This window comes from Odocoileus virginianus, chromosome 17, assembly GCF_023699985.2.
Source record: "Odocoileus virginianus isolate 20LAN1187 ecotype Illinois chromosome 17, Ovbor_1.2, whole genome shotgun sequence".
NCBI classification, from domain to species: domain Eukaryota; kingdom Metazoa; phylum Chordata; class Mammalia; order Artiodactyla; family Cervidae; genus Odocoileus; species Odocoileus virginianus.
In genome coordinates, this window is record NC_069690.1 from 42209543 (window position 1) to 42227284 (window position 17742).

Sequence of the window (17742 nt, forward strand, 5' to 3'; positions counted from 1 at the left end):
AAACAGTTTAAGAGCATGAAGGGGTCCTGAGAATAAAAAGTTTGGGAGCTGATGTCCTGGGCCTATATGGTCTGGTTAAACTTTAATTTTTAGGCTGTTTTCTGGACCATTTAACAAGTGATGGACTAATAGCAACTGCATCTAATAGTTTCATGGAAGCTGCCAATATCCAGAAAGTGGCCATCAGGGCTGTCCAGGCGTATGCAAAAATATGTATATATATACATGTATGCTAAGCATATCTTTTTTTCAAGTGTGAATTTGGAATTTGTTCAATTTTCATTCTTCTGTTATCTTTCTTTAGAATGAAACATTTCAAAGAATGTAATAAAACACGAAGGTAAATAAAAAAACAGTGCAGTCAAATTTATGGTGTGGGAACATAAGGCTTGCTATTACAGCTTTTAATGGCAGATAGTTTACAATAAACATTGGGCTTAGCCTGGTAGAAAATAGTCACAGACAGGAGGTAATTACTTGTCCATCTCCAAGCATCAGAAATGCTGGAGTCCCTCCAGCTGAATAATGCAGATCTGCCAACTGTCACTCACTTGGACGGACGCTTTTTTTGGTTGTTGTTTTAATTAAATTGGGGGGAAAAAAAGAACATAAGACAAACCTCCTTCTGAAAGTGCTAAAATTCCATGGATGGATAAACCCACAGACCATCCTTTTACACTGTCTTTATTAGTCTTGGATAAATCACAGGAGCTCCCATAAATAGAGTCACAGAGGGGAATGGAATGTATACGGTGTTAGAAAGGGCCCATTGCCAGCAAATCTGAATATTACAGTGTGGGTTCTATAAACAGTGAGAGAGAAATAGCTAGATCCCCATGCAGATAACAAGAATATAAATGGACATTTTAATGAGTTTTGCATCATCACATATGAAATAATAAATACACCCAAACAGAGAGAAAAAGAGGAAGAGCAAAACTATGCAAAAATTCTGTCGTTAAGATATGTGGGCAGCATGACTCAAAATAGAAACCAAGCAGTTTTCCAAAGACTTGAAGGTTTTAGATAAGAAAATATAATCGCTCTAATTCTTGTTTAATCTTGTTCCCTACAGCTTTTGTCAGAAACAGTTACCCACCTCTGTTTATCTGAGGACAGGGGAAACTGTTCACAGAAATATACTTGAAACAGATACTCACAAGTACAGATTCTAATTTTAAGCCTTTTACATTAAAAAAAATCATGGTGAAATTCAAGGTTATGTGTAGGGAGAATAGCCAAGACACAAATGCCATGCATATTTTACGTTCATCTCCAATAAGCTTCACAAACAGCTAACACTTATTTTTACAGTGTACTTTGGATGAAAGGGTAATTTAGCATCAATTCTTACATTGTTAAAGAAAAAGGCTTTACATGTTATTAATACCTCAGATTATTTGAAATCAAGGGCTCTTGAAGTCACACTGATGACTTAGCCAGGATGCTTTTTTCTTGAAATAAAGAATGTGGGTAAGAGTAATTCTAATTTTTATTTGGATTATCATTTCATTGGCTAAGAGGTTGCCCCAGAATTTGCTGTTTGTCTCAGGGAGCTCAGACAGGGGCTCTGTAACAACCTGGAGAGGTGGGATGAGGAGGGAGGTTCAAAAGAGGAGGAGACATATGTATACCTATTTCTGATTCATGTTGACATTTGGCAGAAAACAAAATTCTGTAAAGCAATTATCCTTCAATTAAAAAATAAATAAAATCAGATTTTAAAAAAATATTATATATTAAAAAAAGAGGTTGCCCCAGGACTTCGAGGGAGATTTCCATTTCATTTTAAAGTAAATGAAAACATTTTTTTCCTTATATACCCCTATATAGAACAACTAGCCTATCCATGGCAATGCTAATAATAGCTTGATTTGTTATATGTTTAAAAAGAAGTTAAAAATAAATAGTGTCAGAACTTAGGCACTGTAATGATCTTCACTTTCATTTTTATGCTGAAAATGCATGACGTGTCACAGGTGCCAAACCCCCAAAATAATGTGGACAGTGAGAAAATGAGTAAAATTTTAAAAGAAACTCAGGAACAAACTTGTGGACCTGGGGTGAGGGTAAGTGGGAAGGAGAAGGTGGGATAAATTGAGAAAGTAGCATTGATAATATATACAATGGGTGTGTGCTCAGTCATATCCGACTCTCTGCGACCCCACGGACCGTAGCCCACCAGGCTCCTCTATCCTTGGAATTCTCCAGGCAAAAATACTGGAGTGGGTTGCCATTTCCTTCTCCAGGGGATCTTCCCAACCCAGGGACTGAACCCAGATCTCCTGCATTGGTAGGAGGATTCTTTACTGCTGAGCCAGAGAATGAGTTTAATCAGAGATATCAGAAAACACAGAAGCAAACGAAAGCAGTCAAAGAGGACAAAATAATAGCTCAGTCATTAAGCAAAGTCAGGTACCTTTTGTTCCTCCTCAAGGGCGATGGATAATATTCTGAGCCTTGTCCTTTGAGCCGTATTGTAGATACTGATATTACCCCCACCAGGTGGAAGACGTTAACTACACAATGGCCAGACAGTAGCCATGACAGACGCTGCCAAAGTTCCGAGAAATGGTCTCAAGGAAATGGGAACAAAACACCTCTGGAACTGAAGACTAACTGTACTTAAAACAATCAAGATGACGCTCATCAGACCACTGCATGACCAATTTCAAGATAACTGTCAGAGCTGACCCTGCTGTTTCTACCTATAGCCCCCTCCCTCTGCCTACAGGAGTCACCGCCACCGCCCATCTCGCTCCCCCACCCCTTGCCGGCCTCAGAAATAAAGCAACCTTTCTTTTCCTCTATCTTAAGTTCAGGACGATGAGCCGCTGGACCCCACTTTCAGTAACAGTATGACTTTTCTACCATTTTTCCCTTCTGTTACTGCCACCTGCTTTCATCAGCTTCACAGGGTCAGGGCAAAAATCAAACACAAAGGCATGAGATCACCATTTTGAAAACCCACACAACTCAATATTGAGCATGAAAAAGTCTTAGATTTAACTAAAAGTTTGCACTTCTAGGTGGAAGAGACCTCATGAGTGGGCTTTGCTTGACCCTGTGTTTTTCTAAAAATTGGATTGTTTGCCAACATTCACAAATCAGGATATTTCACAAGAACAGAAACAAACACAGACCTACATTTCTGTCTTCTGGAGTAACTGGACCATCAGCAGTCCTGGCAACACAGGACCTCCGTGGCTGTGCCCTGGGTGCAGAAGGACAGGAGACAGGCCTTGGCTCTTCTCCACCCAGAGGCTCAAACGCCCCCCCAAACCCTCCCCCGAGCCCACTTTGCGCACGCGCACTTCTGCTTGGTATTCTGACTATGAAGCCCCTCTGGAGGAACCACTAGCTCCAGCTGTGAGTCAGTGAGGATGAGCTGGATCAGACTCAGGTGTTAGCTTCTTCAGGGCTCCTCCCTACCCTTTCCAGTAAAATCCAATATTCAGTATAAAGTTTCCAGATCCTGACTGATCCTAAAACGAGAGGCATTTAGGGCCATTGCCCCAGGTGAGAGGGCTTCCCTGGGTGCTCAATCGTAAAGAATCTGCCTGCCAATGCAAGAGATTTGGGTTCAGTCCCTGGGTTGGGAAGATCCCCTGGAGAAGGAAATGGCAACCCACTCCAGTATTCTTGCCTGGGAAATCCCACGAATGGAGGAGCCTGGTGGGCTACAATCCATGGGGGTCACAGAGGGTCGGACACAATTGATTGACTGAGCAACAGCCCAGATGAGAACCACTTTAAAGTTATCATTGATTTAGAGATTTTCTGGTAAATAAAAGCTCAGAGCCTTTACTAGAAGTTTCTGTCTAATCTAGGTTGATCTGGGTAATGTATCTCAATTCAGAGTGAGAGAAATTCTGAGACCAAGCAGGGAAAAGATGTGTGATGGAGGTATTACTGAAGTGTTTCTCTGGGTATGAGATAAGCAAGAAGAGAATTCCTGGGTTCTGGACCCTACTCTGCCCCTAACAATCTGTGGGACTTGAAGTGAGTTGCTTAATCATTAGCTCTGTTTCTTCACCTATAAAATGAAGGGGATGTTTCTGCACTCAGAGGCCTGGCCCTACATTAGAATCACTTGGGAGGATTTTAAAGACTACTGATGCCCTACACCTGACCCCAGACCACCTGAATCTGATTCTCTAAGCTGGGGGTCCAGGAATCAGTATTTTCCGGGACATTTCCCTCTGTGATTCTGAGATAGAGACAGGGAAACATTGCGACATTGTTTCCAAGGAGAGACATGAATCGATACAATCTCCAAGGTTCCTTCCCCTTCTCCCATTTTGTGGTCTCAGGGCTTCCCTCATAGCTCAGTCAGTAAAGAATCTGCCTGCAGTGCAGGAGACCAGGGTTTGATCCCTGAGTCGGGAAGATCCCCTAAAAAAGGAAATGGCAACCCACTCCAGTATCCTTGCCTGGAAAATCCCATGGACAGGGGAGCCTGGTGGGCTACAGTCCATGGGGTCGCCGAAAGTCGGGCATGACTGAGCAAATAACACTTCACTTCAGGAGTGGATGCCAGGAGAATAGCCATTTGCTCTGTTAATTTCTCCTTTATTTCAGATTTCTGGTAAAGGCTATACATTTCACACTTTAAAAATATTTTTTTCAATAAATCACTAAAAGAGGCCCAGACTAGAAGCCCCGGTTCTGACACCCACTCCCTTAAATTAACTCTCCACAACCATATCCTGGCATCACTTGTTCAAGGCACACTGATTCTCACATTGTAAATATTTTTACCCTGGAGAAAGTATCTAAATTGCTAACATTTAAAGATACCAAGGGAGAAGGCAATGACAACCCACTCCAGTATTCTTGCCTGGAAAATCCCATGGACGGAGGAGCCTGGTGGGCTACAGTCCATGGGGTCGCTGAGAGTCGGACATGACTGAGCGACTTCCCTTTCACTTTTCACTTTCATGCATGGGAGAAGCAAATGGCAACCCACTCCAGTGTTCTTGCCTGGAGAATCCCAGGGACGGGGGAGCCTGGTGGGCTGCCGTCTATGGGTTTGCACAGAGTCGGACACGACTGAAGCATTAGCAGCAGCAGCAGCAAAGATACCAAGATTTAACCACTATATAGAACAGTATGGAGGTTTCTTAAAAAACTAAAAATAAAACTACTATATGATCTAGCAATCCCACACCTGGGCATATGTTCAGAAAAGATGAAAATTTTAATTCAAAATGATACATGCACCCCAATATTCATTGCAGCCCTATTTACATAGTGCTAAGACATAGAAGCAACCTAAATGTTCATCAACAGATGAATGGATAAGAAGATATAGTATATATATATATATATGATGGAATATTACTTAGCCATAAAAAGAATGAAATATTGTCATTTGCAGCAACATGAATGAACCTATCATAGGTTTATGACGAACTTTTCATAAGGAAGTCAAAGACAAATATATGATGTCACATGTGTAACATAAAAAGTGATACAAAGGAACTTATTTCCAAAACAGAAACAGTCTCACAGACATAGAAAACAAATTTATGGTTACCAAAGGGGAAATCAGGGTGGGGGAGTGGTGGGAAGAGATAAATTAGGAATTTGAGATTAACAGACACACACTACTATATATAAAATAGATAACCAACAAAGATGCCGTGTAGCACAAGGAACTTTTTTCAGTATCTTGTAATAACCTATAATGGAAAAGAATCTGAAAAATATACAGATGGATAGCTAGCTGCAGATCTGAATTACTTTGCTGTACATCTGAAACTAATGCAACACTGTAAATCAATAGTACTTCAGTAAAACAAACAAAAAGATACTAAGAGTGTTGCAGTATTTAAAAAGGTAACTGCCAGCCACACCCTATGCACAAACACCTAGAATGTGATGAGTCCCAGTGGAGATGCACTGGAGCTGAAAAATATATGATGTAACTTTCGTACCAAAGAAGTAAAATATCTCAATAATTTTTATGTCAATCCCATGTTGAAATTTTAAATTACTAGGGCTTCTCCCATTTCATTGCTATTAGACAGTTCCGATGAGACATGTCCACTCTCTGAAACTTCTGTTGAAGTTTATAGTGTTTAAAAGAAGACAGCTCCTCAGAATGAACTAAGTTGGAAGTTGAAAAATATTTGATGACTAGTCTTTACTTCCCAGGCTCCTACAAGGAGATGATTTTTTTTTTAATTGGAGTTTGTACTGTACAATAATATGAATGAGCTATAAGTATACATACACGCCCCTTCTCACCTCCAACCCCTCCCACCCCCTAGGTTGTCACAGAGTACAGAGCTGACGAAGGGACGATTTTTAATAGAATTGACTGAAACTACACAACTTCATCTGGATGGGGATGCACAAAATCAAAAGCAGTACTCTATGGCGATAGGACATTTTTATACAGTCAAGTAGGACCCTTGGGAAAGTTATGAGCAACCTAGATAGCATATTAAAAAGCAGAGACATTACTTTGCCAACAAAGGTCCATCTAGTCAAGTCTATGGTTTTTCCAGTGGTCATGTATGGATGTGAGAGTTGGACTGTGAAGAAAGCTGAGTGCTGAAAAATCGATGCTTTTGAACTGTGGTGTTGGAGAAGACTCTTGAGAGTCCCTCGGACTGCAAGGAGATACAACCAGTCCATCCTGAAGGAGATAAGTCCTGGGTGTTCATTGGAAGGACTGATGCTGAAGCTGAAACTCCAATACTTTGGCCACATCATGGGAAGAGTTGACTAATTGGAAAAGACCTTGATGCTGGGAGGGATTGGGGGCAAGAGGAGAAGGGGACGACAGAGGATGAGATATGGCTGGATGGCATCACCGACTCAATGGGCATGAGTTTGAGTAAACTCTGGGAGTTTGTGATGGACAGGGAGGCCTGGCGTGCTGTGATTCATGGGGTCGCAAAGACTCGGACATGACTGAGAGACTGAACTGAGGGCCCTTGGGAGAATCCTAGTGGAAAACTTTGAGGGAGAATGACGTAGAGGTTACTAGGCACGTCCTCCTTCCTCCCACCCAACATTAGGAATATAATTTCACTATATTTACCAGCCCACAATGTTTTCCTTATTAATGCACTCACTCACACCAGTTCTGTCCTAAAGCTGGACAAATGCAAACAATCAAGAAGGAGCTAGGGACTTCCTGGGTGGTCCAGTGACTAAGGCTCTATGCTCCCCAGGTAGGGGGTCTGGGTTCCAGCCCTGGTCAGGGAACTAGATCCCACACACTGCAACTAAGAGGTTCTAAGTGCCACAACCAAGACCCAGCACAGCCAAATAAAATAATTTTTAAAAGAAAAAAAGAAGAATGAACTAAATGAGTGAGTGCATTTGCAGGGGACAGCATCTGAAGGTCCTACTTATAGCCACTTTGTTTTCCATCACTGGTGTCTCAAACGTTTCAAAGCTGTTGTTTCTGCAGCCTTGTGGGAGATCCAGCCAAAATGTCTCAGATTAGTAGTAATCGGGCCCCCACCCTTGCCTTATCTTGCAGCCACAATAGAGGGCCGGGAGGGAAAAACACATATGGAAACAAGGCCAGCTCTAAGTGCAGAAAGAGTAGGCAACTATCCAGACTATGTGAATTCAGAGGTGCCTGTAGCACTCCAGCATGCTAAGGAAAATGGTTTTTCCATAGCCAGCCAAAGCTTAAGGCTTTGAAGCCTGGTAAATGCGGGTGTTCCCAGGTGTCCCCCATATTAGTCATTCATACCTTAATGTGAATACTTTTCAGATCGGTTTGATTCCATAAATGATGGACCATGTGTAGCTGCCCTGAGTAGAATTGGATAAGACTGGGAGCAAAAAGAAAGTGGGGGAGGGAGGAAATAGAGACGGAAGGCGGGGAAAGCTGACGGCCAACGTCATCTGGCTCAGATGGAGCCAGCGCCTGGCACTATGAGAAATGCTTCCATCCAAGGGGAACTGACGCATCAGCAGGCAGTATGGAGTGGGGCCTCCAGCAATGCTTGGAGGCACTTCATTCCTCACCGTGAGAACCTTCCCTCTTTCCATCTCCGCCTCCCGGTCTCCCAGGCCCACACCCTCCTCTATTGTAGGGCTTGCTCCATCCTTGTTTACCTTCCTTCCTCCCCCACAAGCATAAAGAAAGCATCTTATTCCTCTATGTCCCCAGGACTTGGCACTTAAGTGCTTAATAAGCATTTGATGAATGAATACATGACTGCAACTCCCTGCCTCCTGAGGTGGGAGGATCCCAGGAGGGTCTATCATCCTGCTGGGAACGCAGTTCCAAACCCCTGCATCAAATTGTTTTTCTCAACTCTGGACACAACATTCTGCAGCCAAGATGAAGGGGGCAGAGGCATGGGACAGGTCAGGGCATGAAGATACCACCACCTAGATACACACATATCTATTTAGATCCTGCCAGAAGGTTGCTTGGCCCTTTCTATTTTGTATCAAAATAAAAAGCACAGTATCTCAAAACCCTCCCCTCCCTCACCCCCTCCCCAGTAGATTACTCTACTTGTTAACAAACTGACTCATCACCATTTTCCAGCACTTGTGATGTGCAGCAAGCAAGTGACTGGCACTCAGGAAGCTCAGGGTTCCAGTAACAGTTGTGTGGCCTTGGATAAGGGACACAGGGAGACTCTTTGTATTCTGGCTTCTTCAGTGTATTAAGGAAGATAATGGTAGTTTCAATGGGTATGAAACAAGCTTAACATTCGCCTGCATGAAGCTCTTTGAAATGCATGAAGGGCCCTACAGTGTATAAATGTAACGCTTGTCCCAGTGTTCACTTAGAACCCTAGTCTGAACATTTATAAAATCTCTCTGTGGATGTGTGTACACACACACACACACAAACACACACACAAATATATTTTAAATTGCTTAATTGCTTTTAAAATTTTAAGTAAACACACTGAAATGATTATAAGGCATCTGTACAATGTATCCTAAATGCAAGCCTGCCACGATAAGAGCTATTTGAGAAATGAAATCACATCAATGCAAGAATAGCAATGAGCCAATTGATGAAATATTGCATTAGCAACGGCCTCTGACCCCGTACGATGCCAACCAAACGCTTTTTCCTCTGTTTGTAATTTAATTATTTTTCAGTTAAATTAATTTCTTAAAATCCACTCAGATAAGCCGCCTGTGCTAACACACACACACACACACTCCAGGTATAAGTGAATTAAAGGACAAACTGCACCCTAGTTGGGATTCTCTCTCCCTCTGCTTGATTTTGGAGATGGACAATATCTTGTTTTCTTTTTTTGTTTTTCTATCTCTGAAAGACTTTTCCATAATGTCTTCCTGCTAATGTGTGATGTCAAGGGCACGCCCCCCTCCCAGTCCCCTAAGACAGAAACCCAGTCACCACAATACAAAACTCTGAAAATGCAGCCATAAAAAACCCCGTCGTGTCTCTGGCTTTTTTTTTTTTTTTTAAGTTTTAAAAGCTGAACACACACTCACTGGCTCAAAAGGTGGCTTTGTAAAGGTAGCAACTCTGAGAATCGTGCTGACAAGCCCAACCCACATGTTTGTGCTCAGGCTTGCTGGTAGAGCATATTCCACACACATCCAGGAATTTGTTTGAGGACCGAGCGTGATTAAGTCATGTTCTAAGAATGTTCTCTCATTATCCTGACTCAGAGGGTGCCGTGAGCCAAGAAGGGAGGCCGCCCAGTGATACCTTCTGCCCCATCTGGTTTTCAAGAACTGCCTTCCGCGGTCTTGGTGCCCACAGACTGATGTCCCCACGGTTCATCCCGTCACACGTTCTTTTTACAGGGTGAGAGCAAGAGTGCTTCTTCCTGTTGACATGTTTAAAACTGAGTGACCTCGGGGTTGGGCTGCCTGAGAGAGGGGAGAGGTGACGGGGAACAAGAGAAGGCTCCAACCTGGAAAGAGAGGCGAGAACCAGGATCTGAGGTGACCAGCCAAGAAATGTTTTGGGGAAAATAGGAATCTAAGAGCTGCGGCTTGGCAAGCTACTCTGACTCTCAATGAGGAAGGCAGGGGGAGAACTAGGGGAGGGGGGGATGGGATGAGGAGGGCAGGGGGGTGAGGAGGAAGGAGAGGAGGAGGAGAGTGAGACAGGGAGGAAAAGGAGCGGGACTCAGTGCGGGACAGAAAGGCATCACTGGGACCGTGCAGTGAGACACCCTGAAATGAGAGGCTGGAAGTCAAAAGTCAGGACACGCTATGCAATATGGGACCTCCGGTCTTGTCAGTGTCCTGGAGTTAGGAGAAAGGGCTTTGATTATTCGTCTCTAATCATCTTATCTTGTGCCACTGACCAGGAACGTACTTGAATGACATCTTGAAGTTTCCTTAATGGCTGGAATAGGGATCAAGCGGTCCCATCTCCCAGTTCTGGTAAGGAACCTCCTCCCAGGTCTCCATGTGATATGGCACGTGCACACACAACAAGCTTTAAAACCACCCATGGCTTTCTGTTTTGGGGCTGCTCCAGGTCTTAGTTGCAGCATGCGGGATCCAGTTCCCTGACCAAGGATCGAACCCAGGCCCCCTGTACTCAGCGCACAGAGTCTTCACCACTGTGCCAACAGGAAGTTCCCACCCAAGGCTTTCCATTGTACGTGAAAAAAAATCTACCACCAAATCTTGCAACCTCACCAGCCTTCCCTCACAACAGTTTTCCAGTCATGCTGGATTCCTCTCAGCTCCTTGAATCCCATGAGCTCTCTTTTACCCCGACTCTCCCAAGGTTGTTTGTCTCACCTGCGCCCCTTCTCCACCCTCTGAGAGCTGGCTCCTCTTCATCCTTCGGATCTCACCCACAGAGACCGTCTTTGACCACTTTGTCTAAATAGGTTCCCACCCTCCCCTTCACCACCACAATATTCTCTGTCACTGAACCCTATTCCTGTCCTGGTGCTAATTACCATTTGTCAGCATGTATCTATTGATTTGTCTACATGTAAATTGTCCCTGACACCTATCAGCCAAAGATTTGTTAAGTGAATCGGCAGAATGTTCTAGATTCACTGGTTTGGGATGCACAGCTTTGAACACCAGCAGCAGCCCCATCTCGACTTTAAGTGTCTCTTCCTCCTCTCTGCTATCCCCACCCAGTGCCTATCTAGGCCATGAAGCTGTTCCTGCTGCCTGAGGACACCCTGAGAGGGCCTCCCCCAAGTTGGAGGGGGGAGCATCAGTCCTTAGTGGGGGCAAAGGCAATGAGGGGTCACAAAGGGTTAAAAAGAAAAAAATTAGTCAGCCACTGATCTGATGCTTGTGCTGGGCTGGGCTTAGTCGCTCAGTCGTGTCCGACTCTGCTTCCCCATGGACTGCAGCCCTCCAAGCTCCTCTGTCCATGGAATTCTCCAGGCAAGAACACTGGAGTGGGTAGCCATTCCCTTCTCCAGGGAGTCTTCCTGACCCAGGGATCAAACCTGGGCCTCCTGCACTGCAGGCAGATTACCTTCTGAGCCGCCGAGGAAGCCCCAGTTAGAAAAATAGAAAGGAAATCATAAAAGAAAGAGTACTGGGCATTCTCTGGCTGTCCAGTGGTTAGGACCTGGTGCTTTCACTGCATGGCCCTGGGTTCAACCCCTGGTTTGGGAACTAATATCCTGTAAGCCCTGCAGCATAGCAAAAAAAAAAAAAAAAAAAAAAAACCTTAAAAATTAAAAAAATAAAAGCTTCCTGAAGAGAAATGCAGACATTAGAAATATTCCATGTCAGGGGCTGCCCTGGTGATCCAGTGGCTAAGACTTCCAATGCAGGGGGCCCAGATTTGATCCCTAGTCAGGGAACTATTCAGAGAAGGCAATGGCACCCCACTCCAGTACTCTTGCCTGGAAAACCCCATGGACAGAGGAGCCTGGTAGGCTGCAGTCCATGGGGTCACTAAGAGTCGGACATGACTGAGCGACTTCCCTTTCACTTTTCACTTTCATGCATTGGAGAAGGAAATGGCAATCCACTCCAGCGTTCTTGCCTGGAGAATCCCAGGGACTGGGGAGCCTGGTGGGCTGCCGTCTGTGGGGTTGCACAGAGTTGGACACGACTGAAGGACTGAAGCGACTTAGCAGCAGCAGTAGCAGCAGGGAACTATTAATAGATCCCACGCGCCACAACTCAGGGGCTTCCCAGGTGGCGCTAGTGGTAAGGAACCCACCTGCCAATGCGGGAGATGTAAGAGACATGGGTTTGATCCCTGGCTTGGGAAGATCCCCCAGAGGAAGAAATGGCAATTCACTTCAGTATTCCTGCCTGGGAAATCCCGTGGACAGAGGAGTCTCGAGGGCTACAGTCCATAGGGTTGCACAAAGCAGGACATGACTGCAGGGACTCAGCATGCACGCATGCCACAACTAAGACCCAGAGAAGGAAGGAAGAAACAGATGCCATGTCAGGGATGGTATGTGGCATGGTCCTCTGTTCTTACTGTTTAGTCAGTCGTTTCCGACTCTTTTGTGACCCCATGGACTATAGCCTGCCAGGCTCCTCTGTCCATGTGATTTCCCAGGCGAGAATACTGGAGTGGGTTGCCATTGCCTTCTCCAGGAGAGCTTCCCGACCCAGGGATAGAACCTGGGTCTCCTGCATTGGCAGGTGGATTCTTTACCACTGAGCCACCTTGAAGCCCATGGCACAGTCATAGAGGGATCGCCAGATACCTCCTTGTGAGTGCAGAGGGCAAAATCTCCATGACTGCCAGGATCAGGAAACACATGATTAGAAAGGGGGCTCCCCCAAATCAGCACTGCCCCTGCTCCTCTAGGAAGCTGTTTTCTGTGTTGCTCTGTTCCCTCCCTCTCCTGCTATCCAAACAAAACATCACCAAGTAACATCCATTTCTTGAAGGTCCAAGAGTTGCTCAGTGCCCTGTAGATGAGAAGGATTTTTTTGTTGTTGTGTTTGGACCGAATATTCTTCTATCCAGAGCATGTTTAATAATCACGTGAGATCTCTGATGTTGTCATAGCTTTCTGAAACCTGAGTCTTGCTTAGAGCTTGGTGATCGGTCCACAAATTATACTCTTGGCCAAACATATATGGCTTGAGTTTATCCCAAATCCAAACAAATCAGATATTCTTTCTGGACAGAAGTCAAATTCTTTCCTTTGGCAATAATTTCTCAGAAATTCAGAAAAGCAGTATGTTTTCAGTTCTCAAAGTTCTTATAATCACAACAACTGCATCAATTGCCATAATGAAGGGTTTTTGAAAAGTCTGAAGCTTCCAAAATGGATAAAGAAATCAAAGCCTGTTTGAACTTTTGAGAACTATCCCAACAAACTTTAATGAGTTTGCCCTCTCTTTGTAAAATAGTACAACAGACCCACTACAATTAGAAATGAGGGAAATTCTAAGGGATTCCCCCAAAGGACATGCTTTTTTGAAGTTAATTGTAGAGTTTGCCAATCTCCAGTAGAGTCTACTTTATCCTGCAAGAGAATCAGATCTCAAATATTTGACCTATGAAAGCCCAATGATACTGCTAACTCACCTCAGTTGTGTCTGACTCTGTGCGACCCCATCCCTGGGATTCTCCAGGCCAGAACAGTGGGGTGGGTTGCCATTTCCTTCTCCAATGCATGAAAGTGAAAAGTGAAAGTGAAGTCGCTCAGTCATGTCTGACTCTCAGCGACCACATGGACTGCAGCCTACCAGGCTCCTCTGTCCATGGGATTTTCCAGGCAAGAGTGCTGGAGTGGGGTGCCATTGCCTTCTCCGATGAAAGCCCAGTAAGTATTACTAAATTACAGATAGTTCATGGACAACTGCAAGTCTCAAATTGGATACACACTCACAATTAGGTATGAAGTCATAAAATGTCACTCTCTGAAATTCAGAATAAAAAAATGAATCTAAACTAACCACCATGATATTAGCAACATAAGGTGAACATTTTCAAGAAATAACTATTTTAGAGATGTTTTATAAACTCATGCGTGATGTATGTACCTTGATGTATCCTCAGCAAGGAGAAGTAAACTTACATTATGCAAATAATCATGACAACTACCATTTGTTGAAGAATTATCATGTGACAGGTTCAAGACCAGAAACTTCACACTTGACTTTTCATTAATCCTAACACCAAGCTAGTCAGGAGGCTCAGGATATTCCCATTGTAACTATGTGGATCTCAAGGTGTGAAGAGGAATAAAAGCTGTTTACTATGTCTTTTTGTTCAGTCACTAAGTCGTGTCTGACTCTTTTGTGACTCCGTGGTCTATAGCTTGCCAGGCTCCTCTGTCCATAGAATTCTCCAGGCAAGAATATTGGAGTGGGTTGCCAATTCCTTCTCCAGGGGATCTTCCTGACCCAGGGATCGAACCCGGGCCTCCTGAATTGGCAGGCAGTTCCATCACTGCTGAGCCACCAAGAAAGCCCTGTTTACCACGTATCATACAGCAAACGCCACCTGGGACTTGTCAACTCCAAGCCATGCTGTCAGGGGTGTAAGTGGAAGAGAAAGGGTTCAGAAAAGTTGAGCAAAAAGGCAGTTAACTGAAACAAAGATGGGGTAAAAAACCTCCCAAAGCTTAGAACAGTCCAAATCAGTTATCCAGACTGAAACCTCTCTGGAGGGAAGGAAGGTTATTCCACAGGGCCTCCTCAACTGCTAGAGATATCCCTAAAAGGACACTCAGTTCCCTCTGATCTAATTCAGTCTTCACCAAACATACTTTGGATCTTTAATTTGATCTCCCAGGGATGCCTTCCCACCAAGAGGGAGGACCTTGGATATGTGACCATGGATGGTCAGCTGCCAGCTTTTAGTCTCTGGGCTAAAACACCAGCTCAGTCAGGTGGAGTTCATTTAGTCTCCACTGAGTAGAATTATTAGGAATTAGTTTCCAATAATTCTTTCCTGGTGGCTCAGATGGTAAAGAATCTGCCAGCAATCCGGGAGACCTGGGTTTGATCCCTGGGTGGGGACGATCCCCTGGAGGAGGCATGGCAACCCACTCCAGTATTCTTGCCTGGAGAATCCCAAAGGACAGAGGAGCCTCGTGGGCTACAGTCCATGGTGTCGCAAAGAGTCAGACACGACTGAGCAACTAAGCATAGCACACAGCACAGTTCCTATAAAGATCAGCCATGAATTAACTAAAATGACATTTCTGATTTTACGAACCCAAGGAACTCAGTCCTGGATCTTCAGTGACTTCCACCAAAATGTATACCTAGTCCCAGGTCTTCCCGATGGTCCAGCAGCTAAGATTCTGTGTTCCCAGTGCAGGGGCCTGAGTTCAGGCCTTGTTTGGGGAACTAGATCCCACCACAACTAAAGAAACTGCATGCCACAACTAAGACCCAGCACAGCCAAATAAATAAATAATAAGTAAAAATTTTAAAATGTATACACAGCCCAGAGGATACACCTCAAAACAACCTACCAAGTTCTCTAGCCATCTTAATGGCATTGATAAAGGACTGCTTTTAATGAGTGACATCAAGAGATGGTAACATTCCATATCCATAGTCTGGCCCAATATCTCTATGGGATGAATGCAGAAAGTCACAATAGTCCATGGTGTATTCAATAATCCACTAGCCAGTTTTAAAAATTAATCAGATGAAACAAACTTACAGCTACAAGGGGATAATGGGGAGGGGGGAGAGATAAACTAGAAGTTTGGAATTAACATCTATACACTACTGTATGTAAAATAGGTAAGCAACAAAGATCTACTGTATAGCACAGGGACCTATATCCATAACTTATAATAACCTATAATGGAAAAGAATCTGAAAATATATATATATAACTGAAGCACTTTGCTGTGCACTTGAAATTAACACAACATTGTAAATTGTGCTTAGCACCAAAGAACTGATTCTTTTGAATTGTGGGGCTGGAGAAGACTCTTGAGAGTCCCTTGGACAGCAAGGAGATCAAACCAGTCAAACCTAAAGGAAATCAATCCTGAATATTCATTGGAAGGACTGATGCTGAAGCTGAAGCTCCAACACTTTGGCCACCCAATGCAAAGAACTGACTCATTGGAAAAGTCCTCAGGAGAAGGGGACAACAGAGGATGAGATGGTTGGATGGCATCACCGACTCAATGGACATGAGGCCAAGCAAACTCTGGGAGATGGTGAAGGACAGGGAAGCCTGGCATGCTGCAGTCCACAAGGTTGCAAAGAGTTGGATATGACTTCGGGACTGAAGAGCAACAACAAACATTTTTTAATTAATCAGATGAATCCCTGCCCAGAGGGGTTCTGGAGGAGAACCCATGAAGCTTTAAAAGACTACTATGCCCACAGTCCCCTTCTCAGAAAAGTCCCTCCTGGAGATTCTATCTGTAAACAACCTTCTATGCATTGAATGAAGGTAACATCACCTGGGTGGCCTCAGCCAATGAAAAACAGAAACCCATGAGTCACAGTGAGAACCAAGGTTAAAAATGACAATATTGTTTATGAGGGAGCCCATCTTCTTGTAGGGCTACTTGGCATGAAGCACTATGTCCATCAGGAGAGCTCCTGACTAGACTGTGACAAAGTGACATAGTTAGACTCACTCTTAGGTAGAGAAAATACTAGGTGAACAAAGAGAGCATGGGTTGTTCCCGATCAAGTAAGTAGCTGGGCCAGGTCTCCATGAAGCACCTAACCCTTGGGGGGCTTAAAAACGAGGCTACACCCCAAGACAGCTTACTCTTTGCACTGAGTTCAATATTTCCCTCAAAAAATGTGATTTCTAAAACCTAATACACAGTCTACTTCTGAAATTTTATACTTGAAGTTGCCCTTGGTAGAATCCTTAAATTAATCTAAAGAACTTCTTGATGCTTATTTGCAAACACCAAATATCTCAGTCATTAGAATCTACTATCTACTTAAGTCAGTTTTTTTCCCTTCATTTGTTTATCATCTGTCAGGAACACCATGCAAAGAGCAATGAAGCGTAAGATCCTTTCCCCAACCAGGAATTGTGCTTCTTCAATTTAACATTTCACTTTCCTTGCATTTTGCTCTTTAAGGCTAGAACTAGTCTTATTGGTAATTTACATGAGCAAACTCCGGGAGATAGAGAAGGACAGGGAAGCATGGCATGCTGCAGCTCATGAGGTTGCAGAGAGTGGAACATGACTTAGTGACCAAACAACAACAAAGCTCAAGTTTACTCGTTAAACACTGTAACAGGAGTTGCTTGATAAAAGTTTTTACAAGCTGACCTCTGGAACTCTTGACCTCTTTCAAAGGCACCATGATTCGTTTCATAGAACTTAATTTTCAGAAACACTTGAAATGTAGAAGAGTTTAAAACTGAGACATGAAGTGACATCTCCAAACCTTTTGGAGATTTACAAATCTTCAAAAATGTATGGCTGACATGCATATGCATTAAATAAAATCTTAAAATATGCCTCGAAAAGTAAAGTTACTGATTATTGAGTGCTTAAATGCATGCTAGTGCTCAATCATACCCAACTCTTGGAGATGCCATGGACTATAGCCCTCGAGACTCGCCTGTCCATGGGATTTCCCAGGCAAGAACACTGGAGTGGGTTGCCATTTCCTCCTCTGGGGGATCTTCCCAATCCAGGGATCGAACCCGTGTCTTCTGTGTCTCCTGCATTGTGGGCAGATTCTTTACCTCCTGAGCCACTGGGGAAGCCCAATTGAGTGCTTACTGTATATCAAGTAAGATGTTAAGTGTTTTACTTGTCCTATCTCTCAAATCCCCATAGAAATCTTTTGAGGTAGAAACTCTTGTTTTATACAGATGTTGAAATGGAAGAAAAATGTGCGTCC